The 21,231-nt window shown below is 50.7% G+C and overlaps 1 protein-coding gene across 2 annotated transcripts in view; it reads left to right on the plus strand.

Moving 5' to 3' along the window:
* Positions 1-17,067: 17,067 nt before the first annotated feature.
* The window catches only part of TMEM248 (transmembrane protein 248), a 32,086-nt gene continuing 27,922 nt past the window's right edge, over positions 17,068-21,231 (plus strand). Inside the window, exon 1 of one of the 2 annotated variants that reach the window (XM_081299250.1) lies at positions 17,068-17,242. The gene's annotated coding sequence lies outside the window, so the exon portion shown is untranslated. Of the gene's footprint in view, positions 17,243-17,376; positions 17,396-21,231 lie in introns of those variants that run through there. The other variant, XM_081299251.1, reaches the window with a different exon arrangement.

A 21,231-nucleotide genomic window follows, 5' to 3' on the forward strand; every position in this document is an offset into this window, starting at 1 on the left:
AATACTCAGTCTCATTAATACTCAAAGAAATGTAAAATAACTGAGTAGCAATATACAGTTTTCCTCTTTGGCAAGGATGAGAGTGTAGGTTCACACTGTTGTGACTGTGAGTGTGCAGAGCAGTGCCCTTCATTGAAGGGAGCATGGACGGTGACAGTCACAGGGGGTAGGTAGCATGTGTCAAGGGCCTGAGACCACTTTCCTCAGGCTGGGGCGTGGCTCAGTGGCAGAGCCCTTGTCGGCACACACGAGGCCCTGGGTTCAATCCCACCCTCACACAAATAATAACAATGGAGGAAACTGCCCTATAAAACGTTCAGCATGGTCCCAGGACTGTTTTAAAGTCCCTCAGCACCCACGGGAACAAAGAAAGGGAAGAAGCAGGGCAAAAGCCTGTAGCAGGAGTTACCATTGGGTTTGGAGGATTACAGGTGGCTTTAATTTTCCTTTTAAATATCTTCTAAAATTTCCTAAATTTATATAATACCATGGTTGTCTTATAATCAGAAGATGGAAAAGAAATATTCTAAAGGTATGAAGACAAATCTACCCGAACCATGGCACAACACAGACTTTCAAAAGGGCATATTAGGGCCGGGCACAGTGGCCCACGTCTGGGATCCAGCGGCTCAGGAGGCTGAGGCAGGAGGATCCAGAGTTCAAAGCAACCTCAGCAAAATCGAGGTGCTAAGCAGCAGCTCAGTGAGACCCTGTCTCTAAATAAAATACAAAATAGGGCTGGGGACGAGGCTCAGTGCTCGAGGGCCCCTGACTTCAGTCCCTGGTGCCCCCCACACACACCAAAAAAAAAGTACATATTAGAAGTTTAAGGGCTCTGCTGCCTCTGCGCAGGTTTCCAGGGCAACGACCCAAACAGAATGCTCCCTACAGGGTAGAATCGCCCTCTGAGAAGGTTCCAAAGCCTGCCCTCTTTAAAGGAATAATGAGTTCTCTGCAGGGAAGGATCTGGTGTGGACTTCCTCTGTGGAGCGCCCACTGGGTGGTTTCACAGGAGGAGTTGATCGCTCACTTAATGAAAACTTGAGGAAGCTGAAAGGACAGCCTTTGGATCCTGGTGCCCGCCCGAGGCTGGTAAGCTTCTTACATAGAGGACACTCGCCCGAGAGGGCCAGTGGTCAGGCTGAGCCTGAACTTCTGACAGCACCTACTGTGGGGGGGGGCAAGGGCTATGGGCAGGTATTCTGGTCATCGTCTCCAGATTTGAAAAATCAGAGGACTGAGTGGACATGACCGCTATCGTAAGTGGGAAATTTTCTTATCAGTGTGTAAATAATAGCACCTTATCCTGAAATCCCAGTCCTTGGGTGTCCAGTAAACTGGTGGAGGGGACTGGACGAGGTGATCTGCTCAAGGTTCCTCTGAAACCACACTGACTGTGGATGCTAGAGTGGAGCTCAGGATTGGCGTGAAGGCAATGTGGAGAGACAGGACACACAGACGCTGGACTCCCCTGTGGCGTGCTCACAACCCAGCAGCAGTGGAGGCTGTAAAGACAGGGAGAGGTGTAGCTCGAGATTCAGATGACCCCAGAGACAAAGGAAGGGAGGCAGGAAGGGCGCTGGCATCTGCTGGGCGTGACCATTACTGAGCCCTTCATGGTCCAAGGACTGTTTTATTTATTTTTTATTTTTTATTTTTTTTAATATTTATTTTTTAGTTCTTGGCGGACACAACATCTTTGTTGGTATGTGGTGCTGAGGATCGAACCCGGGCCACACGCATGCCAGGCAAGCGCGCTACCGCTTGAGCCACATCTCCAGCCCCACAAGGACTGTTTTAAAGTCCCTCAGCCCTTCATGGTCCCTCATGAGTCCCTCATGAGGCTAAGGAAGCATCTGAGCTCATCCCACTTCAGCACTCACTGATGTAGAGATGGGGCCTCACTAAGTTGCTGAGGCTGGCCTTGAACTTATGGTCCTCCTGCCTTTGCCTCCTGAGACGCTGGGATTACAGGCATTCGCCACCAAGTGGCTTTCCCTTTGTAGCAAACCTCGTCTAACAGGGATGGTAGTAGGTGGCCTTCACTGAGTGTTTGATTCACGCCAGGGACTGTGCTAAGACCTTCACAGGACACAGACCCTGCCAGGTCCCTAGATCTGTTTTACATGAACGCTCCTCATGGTCCCAGAGTTCTGAGGCAGGAGAGAATGGCAGGTCCCAGGAGTGCAGCCCAGTGGTGACCCGCCCGCATGAGGCCCTGGGTCCAACTCCAGCACCCAAAGCCAAACCAAATCAAAGCAAAGCAAAAGTTGGCTGACGTTGGCCTAGTGTGTCAGAGGGGTGGTTGTTTCTCCTAAAGTTTCATTTTTGAAAAGTGACAAGAGCACTGAAGGCAACACCCGCATGCCATCAGCATACACCCTAAGAACAGGGACATCCTCCTGCGTAATTATGGAAATCCAACCTTCCTGCAATGAGCAGACCGTTCGGAGTTTTTCAGGATTTCCCAATATTGCCTTTCATTGCTCGTCACTTAAGTGGTCTGGTCTCCACACACCTTAGATGTGGAGCTGCCCCTCTGTTTCCCACGACGCTGCTGCTTCTGGGTTGGTAGTACTGATGCGTCGGCCTCGCGGAGCATTCTGTATCCCGGGTTCGTTGGACCACTTCCTTGTGATTAGGCTCATGTTGCCAATGGCCGGGGCAGGCACACCAGAGTGATGTGTCCTCAGTTCAACCCATCAGCAGGCTGCTGACCATTTTATCATCACTACTTTAACTTTTGGTGCTGGGGTTGGAACCCTGAGCCTCCCTGTAGCCCTGAGCTGTACTCCACCTCAGCAGCCATTTCTGACACGCAAACCGCCCAGAGGGAGGGAGACAGGTGTCACTTGCTAGATTCCAAAGACAGGTCTCAGAACAGCCACACTGAGCCACCTGTGGCTGCTTCAGGACACAGGCGGCAGTGGCCATGATGTTAGGTAAGGCCAGCAAGGCTGTCCCAGGCCTGCAGAGGCTCAGTGCCTTCACCTCCTTCTCTCTCAGTCAGAACCCGTGGATCTGATGACCAGGGGGTGGCTTTCCTCACGTAAAGGCCCGGTCCAGCTCTTGCCTCCCCTAAAGCTCTCCTGCTCTGGGTGCCAGCGTCTGTCCAGCACAGGGATACCACCTGCGTGAGCTCGCTCAGGAGAGGAGTTTCAAACCCCGCGGCGTCGGGTCCCCCAAGTGGAGGCTTTCTGAGCTGCAGCCTCTCCGAACAGAGCGTGTGGGCATTACATCGGCGCTTCTCATGACCACACACTCTGAGGGCCTGGCCTGGCCTGGCCTTGCCCTCTTGGGAATGTGGACCTGGTTCCTCGCCTCGCTCAGCGAGCCAGGTGTCCCTTGTCCATCCACCACCTTAGGCTTCCAACCCACAATGAGGGGAAGAGCTGTCTTTACACCTTCTGTTTCACACCTTCTGCTCACAGTGACCAGGTTGTTTTAACCGGAGCTCTGCCTTGCCCAGGTAGTGCTCCTGCAGCTTGCTACCCCGCTGAGCCTCCGTGGAGACAGGACCCACGAAAGGCAGACCTCAGCAGAGCTACGCTCCCGGGGCCATAGTCAGACCTCCCGCTGGCTCATCCACAGTGCAGCCTAGCCTTGCCCCGGCCTGCGTGGACGCGGGCAGTTTAGCGGTCAAACACGCACAAGATAAAATCTACCAAAGGGTACGATTTGGCACCTCCAGGTCACTGTACAGCCAGCTCCGCTGTTCATTTCCAAAACTTGGTCCTCACCCCAAACTGCCACCCGTCTCCAGTGACCGCTGCTCCCCTTCCCTTTGGTGCGGGTGCCTCGTCTAGGCACCTTGGGAAGGTGGACCTGTACGGTATTTGGTGTCTTTTCATTCAGCGTGTTCCCAGGATTCACCCACGGTGTGACATACACAGCCCTGCGTTCCCATTTTGGGGACCTGTCCTGAGCAAAGTGTCCTCATGAGATTCCATCCTTGTGCAGACATCAAAGACGGCCTGGGCTGCAGTGGCTATGGGGGCTGCAGGCGATGAAGTCTTGGGGCCCCGGATGCAGTCCCTCCTGCCATGCAGATGGTGGCTGAAGGATATGTGCTGTGTCTCCCACTCTCCTGCTGGCAGCCAGTGAGTGGTTCTACCTGTTGGCACCGTGAACAGCGCTGCTGTGAACGTAGGTGTAGACGTAAATGGACGAGTCTCTGCTTTAATTCTGTTTTTTTTGGGGGGGCGGGGGGCACCAGGGATTGCACTCCGGGGCACTTGACCACTGAGCCACACTCCCAGCCTATTTGTATTTTATTTAAAGACAGGGTCTCACAGAGTTGCTTAGCACCTCTCTGTTGCTGAGGCTGTCTTTGAGCTTGCGATCCTCCTGCCTCAGCCTCCAGAGCTGCTGGGATTACAGGGTTACAGCCACTGAGATCTGCCTTTTAAGTTTCCACATTTCCCAAGAGCAGTAGTCCATAAAGGGGTACCCTCAATTACCAAGTTATCTAAGAACCCACATAAACTAAATTGCACGACTGTTGGCCAGAGCACACAGTGAGGGAGCGGGGCTTCCTCCAGGAGCGCAGCTGGCAGGCTCCTCCTTCGGCGTGAAGGCCATCCACAGGACAGCTGGAAACTGCATTCTGTGCTGAGCATGGCCTTCCATGCTGGTGTGTTCTCTGGAGCCCTCAGGGGATGGGCTGAAAGGCCCGGCTGCTGGTTTTGAGTGTGGCAGTCCCCACGCTAAGACTGGTGCCACGGTGCTGCGGGGTCAGGACGGGGCCTAGGGGCAGGGGTGCTGCCTGCAGCATTCCCCTCTGCTCCACATTACACCATTGTCCCGTTGCCTTTCACCGTGCAGGGTGGACCCAGCCCCCCGGGCGTGCTTGGCCAGTGCTCGGCCAGTGCTCTACTGCAGGCTGCACCCAGCCCCACCTCCCTGTGGTCAGCAGGGCGCAAGCCCTCTGAACCCTGTCCTTCAAGGTTGTAAGGGGGTTTCGTTGCACAGGAAGATGGTGATAGGTGGGGTGGGCAGTGGAGTCTTCGTGGCTTCTCTGCGGCACTCCTTCCATTTAGGTAGTGGGACGGGCCTCTCTGGGAGAAGGCAGGTCTCCTGACTTACTATGGGAGAAGGTGGGTCAGCCCCAAGACAGAAGGTGGGGAGTCAGCATGTCTGTGACTGCAGTGGGGAGAGACATTCCGGGCTCCACGACCTGCCTGGGGGACAGAGTCAGGAACTGTGGCGGGAAACTGAGACCACGAGTGGCAATGAGGTGGGAGGCGCTGGTGGGAGCAGCAACCTCTTAATGGAGCCGCGCCTTCCCTGGGGGAGTCCGCGCCTTGGGGGTGGGGTGAGATGGGGTGGTCCGCGCCATCACAGGCTGGTTTTGCTGCTGCAGAAGCAGGTTCCACACAGCGAGGCCACTCGCCAGGTCTGCTGCGCACCACGGGGAGCCACGCAAGGCCCTGGCCCAAAGCCCAGCGGGTGCTGTGGCTATTCTGGGACCTCCCAGCTTCCAGAGCCTCGAGCCAAAACTAGCCTTTCTCCTGTGAGAATCGTGGTCTGGGGTGTTCTTCCAGGGCAACTCCATTGAGGACAACCACCATTGAGGACAAGCAACCCAGATGGAGGCAGCCTCCGCAGACCAGCTCTGCCTTCTATTCAGCAGCCGAGTCAGTCAGAGGGTCACTTTCTGGGTAGAAAATGGCCCCGATTGCAGGAGGAATCTGTGCTTATGTAGGTCACACAGGGGGACCACTGGACCATGCAAGACCTGGACACAACACATCAGCAAGGATGGCGGGTCCAGAGCTCAGCATTCAGTGCTTATCTCTTTCCCTCCAGGGCCCGCTGCACTGTCCCTGGGAAAGGATGTTTCGGGTCCTTCCCAGAGACTGTCATTCTAGGCTGGATGGATATCTTCTTCCCAGGGACTGTCCTGCCCTGGGGAGGGACGTATTGGGAAAAGACCAGTGTTACCAGTGTGTTGCCCCCTCCCTCCCCTCCCCTCCCCTTCTCCCAGGCTGCCCTGTTTCCAAATCCCTCAAACAGAAAATGGGCGAAGGTGGGGTCCATTCAACAGCAGCCAGGTCCCTGAGTAGCTCAGCTGCAGGTCCCAGGAGGGAGGAGGCCACTCTTCAAGAGCATAAGGCCATGTGCTCTCCTGGCTGCTGTTCCCTTGGGCACTTCTCTCACGATCTCGGGACACTTTCCTGACATCACCCTTAACGGGAGAGTATTTCAGATCTTATTTATTTATTTACTTATTTTGGAGCTCTAGGCCCTACCTGGGGTATGTGACCTCACACAAGAAGGATCCTAAGAGGAAGGAAGAGGCGGTCAAAGGCCTGGGCAGAGCCAGGGCAGTCCGCCTTCTGTCCAGGGAAGGTTTTCCGAGTGCAGGTGGGTAGGGTTCTATTAGCCCACCCTGTCTCAGTGCTACCTGGCAGGATTCCGAGGCATTCCCAAAGAGGACCCTGCACACCTGGAACGTTTTTCCCCCTAGTTCATTAGTGCCTGTCACCTGCCACCCCACTCCTACTGGATGCCACCTTCTGCCATGATCAGCACCTGGGCTCAGTGGGAGGGTGTGGGCTTCTCGCCGGCCACACCTCTGACACATCTTCTTGGGCTCACTTACAGCCCAGGGCCATAGACTGCCACTTGGTGTGGGGTCACATTCGCTGTGATGGCACAGTGGGAGTCCAGTCTACCTCATAGGCGGGCAAGGGGCCGGTATAGCGTGGCAAGCCACCGTGAGTGCTATCCTGTGAATGCCCCCGGTTGGGAGCCTGCGTCACCAAGTGTGAGGACAGTCCAGAGTCCTCCACTGAAGCGCAGCTCTGCATGCGCTTGCTCCCTGACTCCTCCAGGTCCAGGGAGCCAGGGCCCTCTACTCGCTGCGCTTCCCCAAGATGGCTGTTCTGGAAGTGGCCAACTGAGGGACCTGCCCCTGCGGGTGGATGACCTCATCCTCCTCACTGAAAGCCGCCTGTGAGTTCTTCCTTTTCGTCTTTGGTCTCTGAATGTCCAGATTCCCTCCTCGACAGTGAAGGTGGAAGTCTGCTTGCTGTGGACAGGGTTGTACTCTGTTGGGTTATCAAATTTGGCTTCTCCCTCTGGACACCCAATAGGCCCAGGAGTCCATCATCCACTCCAGTCCTCTTCATCTCCTTCACAGCTGATGGCAACATCTGAGGCCTCACGCACAGTGTGTGCCCTCGTGGAAGCCCCAAATGACACTGTGGAATTGGTGGGATTTTGTTGTGGCCTGTGAGGCTCTGCTGAATGTGACCTAAGAAAGGGCCAGGTGTAGTATTGCGATCTCTCAGGAAAACTAACTCTGGGTGTTTGTGATGGGCAGGGGTTTCTCCCAAATAAGGAATTCTTCTCCTCAGTGTGAGTTTCTCAGCTAGTTCATCTGCTCTGAACACATCCAGAGGTAAACCAGGGGGGTTACCACCAGGTCAGGCAGTCGACTAGGGGAGGCTGGAGCTGGAGCTGGTGGCTGTGCCATCTTGCGTCTCTCCCCTCCCATCTGGAGGCCCTAACTCAGGTCTTAATATAATTCTGTGTCCTTCAGGTACCGGGGCAGGTAAGTGCCCAGTAACAGGACAGTGACTGTTTATCAATAAGAGCACAGCAGAGAGCAGAGTGCAGTGATCTTGTAGTCCAGGAGCTCGGAGGTCGTCACTGAAGAGCCAGTAAAGTTTTTTCTGGAAACGCCAGGTGGGAGGAAGAGGCAGCCATGTGGTGAGATTTCAGCGGTAGGATTGTAGGGTGCTGATGGAGCAGGCTGGGCCGAGCCGAAGGTGTGCTGCTGTTTTTTTTTTTTTTCTTTTTTTTTTTTTTAAAGAGAGAGTGAGTGAGAGAGAGAGAGAGAGAGAGAGAGAGAGAGAGAGAGAGAGAATTTTTAATATTTATTTTTTAGTTCTCGGCGGACACAACATCTTTGTTGGTATGTGGTGCTGAGGATCGAACCCGGGCCGCACGCATGCCAGGCGAGCGCGCTACCGCTTGAGCCACATCCCCAGCCCCTGTGCTGCTGTTTTGTCAATCAAAGACTCCATGTGCACGCTAGCTGTAGTGGCCTGCGCCTGTGCACGGGAGGCTGAGTCGGGAGGTTCACTTCATCCCAGGAGTCCAAGCCCAGCGTGAGCAAGAGGGAGTGAGGGTAGGAGAGGTCTCCTGTGTTGAGGCCAATAATAGGGCCTAACCGTGGGACCCCACTTGGTTTACTAGGCACGGAGCCTCCTATTCGGCCCGGGTGTGAAAAAGCCCTAACAACTGACTCCTTGTCCCAGGGCTCTGAGTGTGGTGTCTTCTAGGTCACCAGAAGAAGAATTTCTCCCATGTTACAGTCTGCACGGGCCTGGAGTTTTGCCGTTAATCAACCACACCTGATCAATTACATGATCTGTGACCTTAATGAGGTTGCTTTTAATGTGGCCTGTTTTACAGATGGTCATATCACCAATTTAGCATATTAGAACAATGCTCAGTCGTATGAGCTCTAGGTCCCACATTACCAGACTTGGGACAAGGTCCACGAGAGTTCAAAGGTCTCTCAAGAGGTGTAGTAGGTGGATGTTGTAGACTGTCCCATTAGCCAGGTCAGGTGTGGCACACCAGCCATGCTCGGTTCGATGCATGAGTTGGACATTCTGCTGCCCACGGGGGCTCGTGAGGCTGTTGGAGTGCTGTTCGCTGAGGCCTTTGAAGTCGACCCCAAATCCCCATGATCTGCCAGTATTACTCCTGGTCTTCACTGGGTATCTTGAGCAAGTGTGTGGGCATCTTGTGTTTCCCAATTACAGCAACAATTTCTCATTGTTCTCCAAGTATCTGATATAATTTCCAATTTGCTATTTTGAACTGGCTTAGGTGACATGTCTGTTCCTTTGCCCGAGACGTGCCTGTCATTCATGATTCACCTCACCCAGCAGGGGGAGACCTTTCCTCAGACATGATCCATACCCATTGTGCATTCAGGTATGAGACACCACCCCAGCACAAAGTTTATGGATCACATATTCTAGCTTGTTCGTGGACTTTAAATAATTCCTTTCACATCAGCATCTGCATAGTCCCTAAATTAATTTCTTTCCCCTTGAGCAGGCCTTGGCAGTGCTGCGTGCCGTGTCCTTGAACACAGTAACTTGACCTACTTCTCCACCCTGACCATTTGGTGCACACCGAATGGCCGTGGCCCTTCTGGGCACTGGGGTCAAGAGATCCTGACCTTCCTGTCAATCCTCACCCTCCATTTCTGCCTTGATCTTGTTTTATAAATAAGAAAAGTCACTTAACTTTTTTTTTAAAGCAATCCCAGTATTCCAGCAGACCTGCAAGTGAAGGGAGATGCTGCTGCCTTACCTAAGCAGGTGTCTGGTTACCCGATCTGTAGACTCTTGGGTAACTTTTCTTTTTGAAATTTGTTCTGAGCCTTGGGATTTTACATCGTAGAGACTCTGAGGAGAGTTAAGGCAGCCTCTATTCCTGTGAAATCCTATCCAGGTTTGTGTAGCACTCTGTCAGTTGCCTGCCTTGTGGGGGTGCGGTGGTGCTGCTGATCCATGCTACTCGGGAGGCTGAGGCAGGAGGATTGCTCAAGTCCAGGAAGTGAGACTCTGAACCGGGCACGGTGGCACACGCCTGTAATCCCAGTGGCTCCGGAGGCTGAGGCAGGAGGATTGCAAGTTCATTGCCAGCCTCAGCAACTCAGTGAGATCCTGTCTCTAATAAAATATAAAAAAGGGCTGGGAGTGTGGCTTAGTGGTTAAGCGCCCCAGGTTCAATCCCGGTACCAAAAAAAAAAAAAAAAGTGAGATTCTCACAAATAAATAGATAAAATAAAACTAATAAATATCACCACATGAGGGGCTGGGGCTATAGCTCAGTGGTAGAGCACTTGCCTGGCATGTGTGAGGCACTGGGTTTGATTCTCAGCACCGCATATAAATAAATAAAATAAAGGCCCATCAACAACTAAAATAAATAAATAAAGATCACCACATGATGAAAGCCTAAAAGTTTACTGATTTCCTGTTTTGATTTTCTTTCTTTTGTGAAGTCCTGACTTAAAAAAAAAAGAAAAAGAAAAATCGGTGTCTGCAGTCCCCTCTCAGTGTGCAGAAAGTGTCCCTGGGGGTGTCTGGGCATTCGCAGCCTGTGCGACCATCACCACACTCAGCTGTAGAGAGTTTTCATTTCCCCTCACAGAAGCCTCTTGGCAGGAATGGCTAAGGAAACTGTGGAATATATACACAGTGGAATATTCCTCAGCATTAAGAGAGAATAAAACCATGGCATCTGCAGGACATGGATGGAGTTGGAGAATATCATGCTAAGTGAAGTCAGCCATCCCATAAAACCAAAGGCTGAGTGTTCTCTCTGATAGGAGGGTGCTGATCCATAATGGAGGGGGCATGGGAGGATGGAGGGACTTTGATGGGGCAAGAGGGAGGCAGGGAAGAGGAGGGGGAAGGGGTAGGAAAGATGGCGAAATGAGGCGGACATCATTACCCTAGGCACACATGATTGCACAAATGGGTGACCTTACATCATGCACAACCAGAGAACTGAAGTCGTGCTCCATTTGTGTTCAGTGAGCCGAAATGCCTGCTGCTGTCCAGTACAGCTGGTTAGAACGACAAACCTCTTTTCTTCCTTCCGATGGCCGCCTCCCCGTTGACACTTGCCTCTCCCTCTCTGTGGTGTGCATGTTCTGAGCCTGTCACACAAATGCCATCACATGATACCCGTCTTTTGTGATTGCCTTCTTTTCTCCTCCCTCCCTTTTCCCTTCCTTGAGACAGGATCTTATGGTGTTGCCTGGTGGGGGTCTTTAACTGGGGGGCTGAGTGATCCTCCCACCTCAGCCTCCGGAGTCCTTGGGACTCCTGGCCTGCCACGCCTACCATAAACCATAAAGCTTTCTTCCTTCCTTTCTCTCTCTCTTTCTTCTCCCCAGGTAATGAGGATGGAACCAGGGCAGGTGCTAGACCACTGAGCCACAGCCCAGCCCTGACTCTGTACTGCTTGAGTGAGTGAATGTAGAAGTGGGAATCCCAACCTGGTACCGCAGGGCTTCCCTGTCTCTTCTGATTTGTGGCTGGCCTCGCCTGCTTCTGGAATTGTGGCACTCAGCTGAGGCATAGTCTTTGCTCTCACCTCAGGGCTGGCTCCACAGCCGCCAGTCTCTTTCAAACCCACTTCCTGGCATTCGACCTCCAGCTCACGTCCATGTTCACCACTGGCCAGGGGTCCTCCCCCTTGTGGAGAGCGCTGGGCTACGGGCACTATAGACTTAATCTGAGTGGGACAGGGTCGTGCTAGCTTAACCAGGCTGGCCTCAGATGTGGTCCTCCTGCCCTGGGCTGGAAGATTCTTGGCCATCACTTCTGGATCCAAATCTTACCTGATCATTCCATCCTGAAGTAGAAAATGGTGAACTGAAGAACTGTTCAGGGCTGGGGACGCAGCTCAGTTGGAGAGTGCTTGCCTCACGTGCACAAGGCCCTGGCTCAATCCCGAGCCTGGTGCAAAGTTAGGACAGTGTGCACTGTTTTCAGCCCAAGTCTGGGCGACTGCCCGATTAAACTCTAAAGTGACTTACCACCTAACCTTTAAAAATTATTCTATTTTTTTTAAAATATGGAGCGCTTCACGAATTTGCATGTCATCCTTGGGCAGGGGCCATGCTAATCTTCTCTGTATCGTTCCAGTTTTAGTAAATGTGCTGCTGAAGCAAGGACACACACACAAAAAATAAATCTATTTTTATTTAATACTCTTTTATTTTATTCTATTATTTTGTATGTATATATTTATTTATATAGAGATGGGCTCTCCTTATGTTACCCAAGCTGGTCTCAACCTTGTGGCTCAAGTGAGCCCCCCTCAGCCCCGTGGGACTACAGATGCCTGTAACTACACTCAGTTTTACTCCCTTCATTTGGTTTTGCAGGGCTGGGGATGGAATCCACTGCTTCACACATGCCAGACAGGCACTGTACCACTGACCTATATCCTGAGCCCTTTTTATTTTCTTTTTGAGACAGGGTCTTGCTCCGTTTCCCAGGCTTCCCTGGAACCTGTGGGCCTCCGGCCTTGGCCTCCTCAGTGGGTAGCCCACAGTTGTGCACCAGCTGACCAGCTTCACTCTTTAAGTTCTTTCCCTCTCTTGGGGGTGGGTGCTGGAAGTCGCACCCAGGACCTTGTGCGTGCTAGGCGTGTGCTGCATGGCTGAGCCACCTCCTGTGTTGCCCCCTTTTTAAGTTTGCAAGACCCATGCCCACCCTTGAGGTGACACTGCCAGCTTCACCATCTCTCTACAGCTTCCCACGTGCTGGCAGCAAGACTGCCCTTCCTCGTGTGGCTATGATAGACCTTTCTGTTAGGCCATCCAATAATCTGGGGGCTTCTATGTGAATCTCCCCACAGTAGCAGCCAACAGAGGATGTGAGGTGGGCCCCTAGTTTCCCGCCAATGTGCAAAGCCAGCGGCTGCTCCTTGGTCCCAAGCTCTCAGGACCCATTTTCATAAAGATCTAGCAAAGTGCTGCCTGTAGTGACATAAAGACGACTCAGCTCTGCCACTGAGTCATCCCTCTCACTGCCTCTTCTTCCCTTTCATTGTCATCTCACCCCACTTTATTTTTTGTTACCAGGGATTGAACCCAGGGGCGCTTAATCACTGAGCCACAGATCAGCCCTTTTTATATTTTATTTAGAGACAGAGTCTTGCTGAGTTGCTTATGGCCTTTCTAAGTTGCTGAGGCTGGCTTTGAACTCACAATCCTCCTGTCTCAGCCTCCCAAGCCGCTGGGATGACAGGTGTGCTGCTGGGCTCTCAGCCCATTTTATCATCTTCTTTGTTGTAATGAGTCTCATGGGTTTGGCTTATTCATCAAAAATTAGAGTGCAAACCAGACAGGGTACAGATCAACTGAAGGAGGTTCTAACTTACTTTACCTTGCTAATGCTGAAAATACCAACCAAGGAACTGAAATTTGAGCTGTCCTGACATTGTTTTGTGGTTTTCTTCTGATCCATTTCTGTAGCTCCTGAGGTCCAGATTCTTTCATTTCCAGATTTCATTGGAAAATTTTATTATTAGTATTCATTTTTGAAGTCTGTCTTACTTCAAGCTGAGGGTAGCTCGTTAATTTTCAGCCCTTTATCAGAATCACATTTCTTTCTAAATTATGCCTGAACTTTATATATATATATATATGTGTGTGTGTGTGTGTGTGTGTGTGTGTGTGTGTGTATATATATATATATATATTTTTTTTTTGGTACTGGGGATGGAACTCAGGGACATGTGACCACTGAGCCACATCCCCAGCCCTATTTTAGAGACAGGCTCTCACTGAGTTATTTAGTGTCTTGCAATTGCTGAGGCTGGCTTTGAACTCATGATCCTCCAGCCTCCCGAGCTGCAGGGACCTGAACTGTATTTTTAGAGTGGGTAGAAGTCCTCCAGAAAATCCCACTTGTGACACCAACAAGGTTTAACAGCACTCACAGCCCCTCCCAGAGCCAATGACAGGGAAAAATACAATATAGTAACTACATCAAAGTAAAGACACATCACAGCCAAAAGCTGTCTCAGCAAGAGATCTGGAAAGGCCAGGTTGAGGCTCCTATCATCTTTCTCCTGTAAGAGACAAGAAAAACCCATTTCTGTCTTGAATCAGGAAGCATCACAATCCACACGAAAACACCTTAGAATAGGGAGCTGAAAATGGAGTTTATATTATTTATTTAAAGAAAAAAAATTACTGGTCACATAGGCACATCCCTGCTTGAGACTGGCCTCAACAGCAACATCCTGCAGGTCTTTTTGAGGCCAGGTGTCCCTCATCAGTCTCACCAGCCTCCGTCAACACTATTGGGAGGCAGACGCAAGCCGCTCCTGATTGCCCTGGGTTCATAGTTACGAAGCGACACTGTTTATGAGTTTGTGCCCCATCTTGACCAGGGGCAGTGTCCTGCAGAAACTCAGCAAGACTTTTAGACTATCGCTGAGTCTATCAGAATTAGCCCTCTGCACACCCTAGGTCATTGTGATCAGTGCTTTACCATCCATGTGTTTGGAGGGTCCTTGACAACTGGAGAGAGCTGGTGTCATGTGCCAACCTCAGGCATGAAGAATGGGAGATTCAGAGGAGGGCCGTGACCCAGAGAATCCAGGGCAGTGGAGAAAGCTGTTTGCTGGAGTCTGAACTTTGAAACTACATGTGATAGTTTAGAGAAAACTTTTCTTTCACTGCTGTGATTGAACCTGGCGCATGCTAAACAAGCACTCTACCAGAGCCACATTCCCAGACCTACAGAACATTTTGAGAAATGGGACACACTCAGATTCTGTGGTAACGAGAGCCCAAACAGAACATTCTGGGGGCTTTGGTTTTACGACCTGCTGTGTTGAAGAGGTGGATGCAGCAGGACCAGAGAGAGCTGTTTTCAGAGAAGGTTTTATAAAGCCTGATGCTAGTCTGTCAGTGAACATTTTTTTGTTAGTATTGAAGAAGATACAGAAGAATTTAACTTGAGAGACTATTTTGGAAACTATGGCAAGACTGAAACCATAGACATCATAGAAGACAGGTACAGTGGAAGAGAGAGGACTTGCTTTTGCATCTTTCAGTGTCCTGATCCAGCTGATAAAGTGTTGTTCAGAAATACAACACCGCAATGGGCAGAACTGTGTGGAGACAAAGCCCTTTCTAAACAAGAGATGCAGTCTCCCGGGCCACAAGAGCTCAGGAGATGGACCCCACAGCTTGTGACAGAGGTGCTTTCAGTCTTGGAGGAAATTTTGGTGGAAGAGAGTCTTGGGTGGTGGAGGAGGTAGATCAGAGTTATGGAGGAGGACATGGAGTGATGGTCCTGGTGAAGATAGTAGAGGAGGCTTTAGTGGTGATGGATCAGGATATGGAGACCGAGGCAATGGATACAGTGGCGGTAGTGGAGGTGTGAAGATCCCACTATGGTGGGAGGAGCTAGGATGATTTTGGACCACAGCAATCACATATGTACCCATGAAGGAGGGCAATTTGGGGGAAGACTCTGGAAGTCCTTATGGTGGTTATGATCTGCTGGTGGAAGTGGAGGGTGTGGTGTAGAAGGTTTTAAAAACAAAAAGGGCTGCAGTTCTTAGCAGGGGAGCAGGAAAGCTGCAGGTTACTTTGAGACCATCACCCCAAATGCATCAGAGGAGCTGGAACCATGATCCATAGTCAGGAAAGTTACTGCAGCTCACACAGGAAACCCTTCTTTTTTTATTTTTCATCTTTTTTTTAAGAGAGAGAGAGAGAATTTTTTTAATATTTATTTTTTAATTCTCGGCGGACACAACATCTTTGTTTGTATGTGGTGCTGAGGATCGAACCCCGGCCGCACTCATTCCAGGCGAGCTCGCTACCGCTTGAGCCACATCCCCAGCCCCCAACCCTTCTTTTTTTAAAAAAATATTTTTAAATTGTTGATGGACCTTTATTTTATTCATTTATTTGTATGTGGTGCTGAGAATCGAACCCAGTGCCTCACACAGGCAGGGCAACCGCTCTACCACTGAGCCACAACCCCAGCCCATGGAAACCCTTCTTGTCCAGGCCAACAGGTCACAGTTTGCAAAAAGCACAGCTGTTAATGTAATGTAAAGTCAATTAGATGTACGTTCCCAGAGTCTTTTATCTGTTGTAGCTTTGTCTTTCTTTCTTTTCATTACTTCAGGTATATGCCCTGTAAATTGTGGTAGTGATACCAGGAATGAAAAATTAAGAAATTAAAAAAAAGATATCTAGGAACTTAGTATGCCTTTAATTAGTATGTGCCACTGTCTTCTGCACACTCCACAACTTTCCAGCTAAATGGTGAATAATAATGTTGTTTTTTAAATTAAATATTTAGTAGATACGAAGTGCTATATATAAAACGTAAACACAACAATTCAGTAAGTAATCATGTACCCATCACCTTTCTAGAACACCTCGCAGGCGCTGAAGGGCTCTGGAAGCTCTTCCCCCTCCCAACTCACCCTCTTTGTAAAAAAAATATTTTTTGTAGTTGTAGGTGGACACAATACCTTTATTTTATGTTGATTTTTATTTGGTTTCTGGGGTCGAACCCAGGGTCTCATGCATGCTAGGCAAGCGCTCCACCATTGCGCCACAGCCCTTAACTCTCCCTCCTAACACCTGACTTGAAGTTTGTGCATCTAACGCGCTTTGTGTTGAACCCGCCAGTTCCGTGTGCATCTCTAAGCAATGCGACTGGATCTGCACGTTTGGGAACGTCCGGTACTGGAGACGCTGCAGTGACGGTCCTGTGCTGTGCTATCCTCCAGGCGGTGTGCTGAGATCCACGCCCACCGTCGCACGACCTTGGTTCAGGGTCCCCCGCGCCGCTGTCAGTCACCCGCGAGAATATCCAAGTCCGTCTGCACTGGTTGCTTATCGGCACCTGTTACCCACAGTGTCCAGCGACCGCAGAGGCGCTGATGGAAATCGGTGAGGCCCGCGGGGGCCCACGTCCGAGCGCCCCCTGGGTGACGCGCCACCACGGGAGGTCGTGCGCGCCTTAGTATGCGGTCGTTCCCGAGCACTGGACAGACTGATCGCACAAGACCACACTCGTCCACCGTTTTCTTTCGCGGTGCTGGGAACGCGGTCCAGGGGTTCACGCACGTTAGGCAAACAACCGCGCTCTCACAGGGGCACCTCGCCCACAGGAGCACAGTTGGCCTGAACACGAGCGTGCAGTCACTGCGTTCGCGATCGCGATCGCGCCCGCGCGCACGCCCGGTCCCCTGCACCAGAACCGTTCAGCACACCCGAAGGCGCGCAGGAACGGAGTCGCTACGTGCGCGCACACACTTTTGCGTACTGCACGCCAACGCACTGTGCACGCGCACGACGCCCTCGCGTGGGTCCGCGAGCGTATGCCACGCAGGCTCCTAGGGGTGCACCCTGCCGGGAGGCGGGGCCCCAAGCCAGGTTCCGAGGAAGCTTGTCCTGGCCGCGCCGCCGTCTACGTCTGCGTCGGGGGTCACGCAGCGCTGGCAGTGGCGTGGGTGTTTTCCACCCGGAAACCGCGGCGGCTGGAACCCGTGAGGAGCTGACTGCGGCGGCGGGAGCTGGCTGGGCTCTTGTCCTCGCGGCGCGGCGCGGCGGGGAGAATGGTGCCGGGAGACCGCGGGCCCGCCGCGCGCCGCCGCCTGTGAGCCCCGCGCGGCCGGGGCGCCCGCCCAGCCGCCGGCCCGCGGGAGGGTGAGCCGAGAGGGTCGGGAGGGAGGACGGAGAGGGCGGAGAGAGAGGCCGGGTCGGTCGGAAGGGAGAGGGGAGGCCTGGAAGGCAGCGGGCCCGGGCAGGGAGACCGGGAGGGCCAGGAGCGAGGCGGGGGGCCGAGGGAGGCTGGAGACGGTGAGCTCGACGGGACCTGGAGGCCGGGCGGGCCGAGCAGAGTGGGGAGAGGGGGCGATGGGGCGCCGTAGGGAGGACCGGGCCCGGGCCGCTCGCGGGCTTTGACTCTGGTGGCGCCTGAGGCGCCGCCGTTTGCAGGCTGGACGCCCGTGGGAGGGGAGGGGCGCTTGGCGCGGCGTGTGCAGACGCCGGTCCTGGGCGGGCGGCTCCGGCTCTGTTCCCGCGGGTTGTCTGCACGGTCGGGCGCCGTGGAGCGTGCGGTCGGGCCTGCGGTGCTTCTCCAGCCGCCCTTCGGGCTGCGGAGCGGCTTTGGTCGGAGGAAATCTCCATTAGCAGGTTCCGCCCTCGCCGGTGACCAAGGGGGCTGCCTCGGAGCCCGGCCCGACTGCTACGCTCCGGCCCCGGGGAGCCTCCGCGGGGAGTGGGAAGATCATCTCCCGGGCGGGGGTGAGCCTCCGCCCGTCTGTGCCCGCGGTGCCCCTTTGGTCTGCGGGGGTCTGGGCGTCCGCACGCCGGTCGTCGGTGAGTGCAGCGTCAGTGTTTAGCAGGCAGGAGTGCTTTCTACATCCTCGTCTGAGGATTCTGGGAAGAAACAGGCCTGCTGCACACTGAGACCCACTTGGTGACTCTGAGTGGCTTACGTCCCAGGAACTAGGACGTGGTATGCTGACGTTGTAGTAAAGGGCCTGCTAGGATTACTAAGGTCGGGGTACTAAGGTCACCAGATGCTTATTATTCGGCTTTTGGGCTCCAGAAGCAGGTGCACCATGGAGGAGAGAGCTAGCGAAATGTAAATACAGTTTCTGTCTGCAAGGAAGCAATAAGCTATAAAATGTGGTGGGACCGAGATGGCATAGGGCTATAACTGCTGTTAGGGATTTTGTTAGGTTCAGGAAAAACTTAATAAAAGTGACCTTTCAGGTGGACCTAGAAAGATCTGGAGGATTTGGGTCATTAAAAATTAGCTGGGAAAATGAAAAAGTGCGGTCAGTTTGTGACAGAGCACCCTAGTTTGTGGCAATAGGTGCCTCACAGTGTTGGCAGAGGCAGCTGGTTAGGGTTAAATGTTAGAGACAGAAGCAAATATTAACTACTGGTTTCCAGTTGGTTTTTTTTTTTTTTTCTTTCTTTTGTAGTTACAGATGGTCAGAATGCTTTATTTTATTTTTTATTTTTATGTGATGCTGAGGATTGAACCCAGTGCCTCATGCATGCTAGGCAAGCACTCTGCCATTGAGCTACAGCCCCAGCCCCATTTCTGGTTGATTACTTGGTTATAAAGAGTTGTTTTCATTTGATAAGTCTTATTTTATTAGGCAGTCTATGGCAAAAAGCAGTGTTTAACTTATTTTAAGGACAGTAAAAGATGCTGATTGTCATTCCTGTCTGGTATTAACCACTGGAAAATTAAATTTGGTGGTGTCTGTGAGTGTTTCAGTGCCCATGAGTAATCTGCAGGAGCAGGGTTCTAATATGGTCTAGGCAGCTGTGGCCAAATGACAAATGTAAGTCCTTTAGCTGTCTCCTGAGTTTTTCTTTTCCATTTGTTTTGTGGGGGAGGGGGCACTGGGAATTGAACCCAGGAGTATTTAACCACTGAGCCATAACCCAGCCCTTTTTATTTTTATTTTGAGACAGAGTCTCATCAGGTTGCTGAGGGTTTTGCTAAGTTGCTAAGACTGACTGAACTTGGGATCCTCCTACCTCAGCCTCCCGAGCTGCTGGGCTACAGATGTGTGCCACTTCCCCTGGTTCCTGAGTGTTTGTAGTGACATCTTGCCCACTTCACAGAGAGTCTGTTTGTTTCTCTTACTTTCTTGCTGTTGAAGAACTTTTGAAGCCATTCAGACAGAATACCAGGTTGCTGACTTTGGAACATGATTGATCTCAGGGTCTCACTGGCTTCAGGCTCAGCTTTCTTTAAGCACACTCAGAAATGCTCCACTTTCCCTGTTTGATGCTGCTTTCCACTCTTCCTCCTTCTCCACTCATGTTCTAGCTTTTCCTCATTACAAACATCTGAAAAAATGGTCCTGCTGGGGGACACGTATAACACACTACAAGAGTGGTGGCTCTGTGGAAGGTTTTTCAGTATTTATATGCTACAGAATTCCATTATGTAAGAGGGTGTTAAAAAGAGACTTTTTAGCATCCTGAATGTGTAGGGTTTATTTGGGTAAACTTGGAAATCCTTAAGTTGTCTTGCCCAGATTAAAATAGTTTTACAAAGATCTGTAGCTCTCTCTGTGTAATTTTCTACCTGAGTGTAATCCTGGAGCCACATGGCAGTCTTTGAAGCATGGCTGTTTGCCAGTTGGGCTTTTGTGCTTTTGATTACAAGTATCATTTTCAAAATATTTCCTGATATTTACACTGAGTTTTAATGTTATAAGATTTTATATTGAGCCTGGAGCATTCATCTGATCTCAGCATCTCTCATGACTTATTTTCTTGAATATCTGTTAGTAAAGCCCAAAAACATTAATTTTTAGGGGCTGGGGATGTGGCTCAAGCGGTAGCGCGCTCGCCTGGCATGCGTGCGGCCCGGGTTCGACCCTTAGCACCACATACAAACAAAGATGTTGTGTCCGCCGAGAACTAAAAAAAATAAATATTAAAAATTCTCTCTCTCTCTCTCTCTCCCCCCTCACTCTCTCTTTAAAAAAAAACATTAATTTTTAGTATAGGAATACTTCTAATTTTGTTTAAGATGGTCAGCTAGTTAAAAAATAAATAAATTTTTTTTTTAGTCTTGGAACTATGATGAATTTACTTTTTTAAAAATAAGAGAAGCGCATGTTGGAAGTTGCCATGGTTTCATGTCATGTATTTAAAAATGGAATCATAAGTACATTAAATGTGAGTAAAAATCCAGCTAAAATCTGAAATTTGAAAATAAATGGTTGTAGACTGTGTCCTTTCATTTTGTCTTTATGAGAATACTGTTGTCTAAACTGCACATTTAGCTACAGAATTTCAGCTTTATGCCTTTGGTTATAATTTCTCTTTTGATCACTTTGAATTATCACAAGTTTACGAAGAGTTTACAAATCTTATCTGAGTGAGATGCAAGAAACCACTGGCAGAAGAGAGTGCTTTATGCTCTCTTGAGGTATGCCTTGATGGAACATTTCAGACTTCAAAACAGTTTATTTAATTGCACTTTTATTGAAGTCCGTGCTAAACTATACCGTGTGTGTCTGTGATCTGTGAAATTGGTTTGTTTTTCAATTTAGCATTTGACTCTTATCAACCCTGGTGTTGTGATTGATGGTACGGCTTCTGGGGTCAGACAACAAGTCAGAATCCATCTCTGCTGTTTATTTGCAGTGTGACCTTGTACAAATTACTCAGCCTCTTTTGATTGAGTTTCCTCTTCTGTAAAATGAGGATAGTAATGTCTACCTAGCAATGTTGGGAAGATTAAAAAATTTGTGTGTTAAGTACTTGGAAGCGTGCCTGGTATATTAGGAATGTTATTTTGTCCCTCCTTAGCCCTTCCTAATCTGTTTTCTGCTTCTGTCATTCCAGTGAAAGATTTTTTTTTTTTTTTTTTTACGTTATTGTTGATGTCTTGACTGCAAAATTGTGTGGATGCTTTTTTACCTCTATCTCATTTGATGAGGTCGACTCTTCACGCAAACCGATCCCATCTGTTAGGCAGCGGTAGAACTTAATGGTTAAAGCATGGGCTCTAGGGTCCCAGTGGATTTAAACCAGGTTCACTGACTGTGGCATTGGGCAAGTGAACAAACTCTTCATGCCTTAATTGCCTCACCTCTAAAATGCATTTAAGAATCTTGTAGAGTATGTGCAAAACTCTAGAACAGTGTCTC

Source organism: Spermophilus citellus (genome assembly GCF_964194105.1).
Source record: "Spermophilus citellus genome assembly, chromosome: 6".
Taxonomy (NCBI): Eukaryota; Metazoa; Chordata; class Mammalia; order Rodentia; family Sciuridae; genus Spermophilus; species Spermophilus citellus.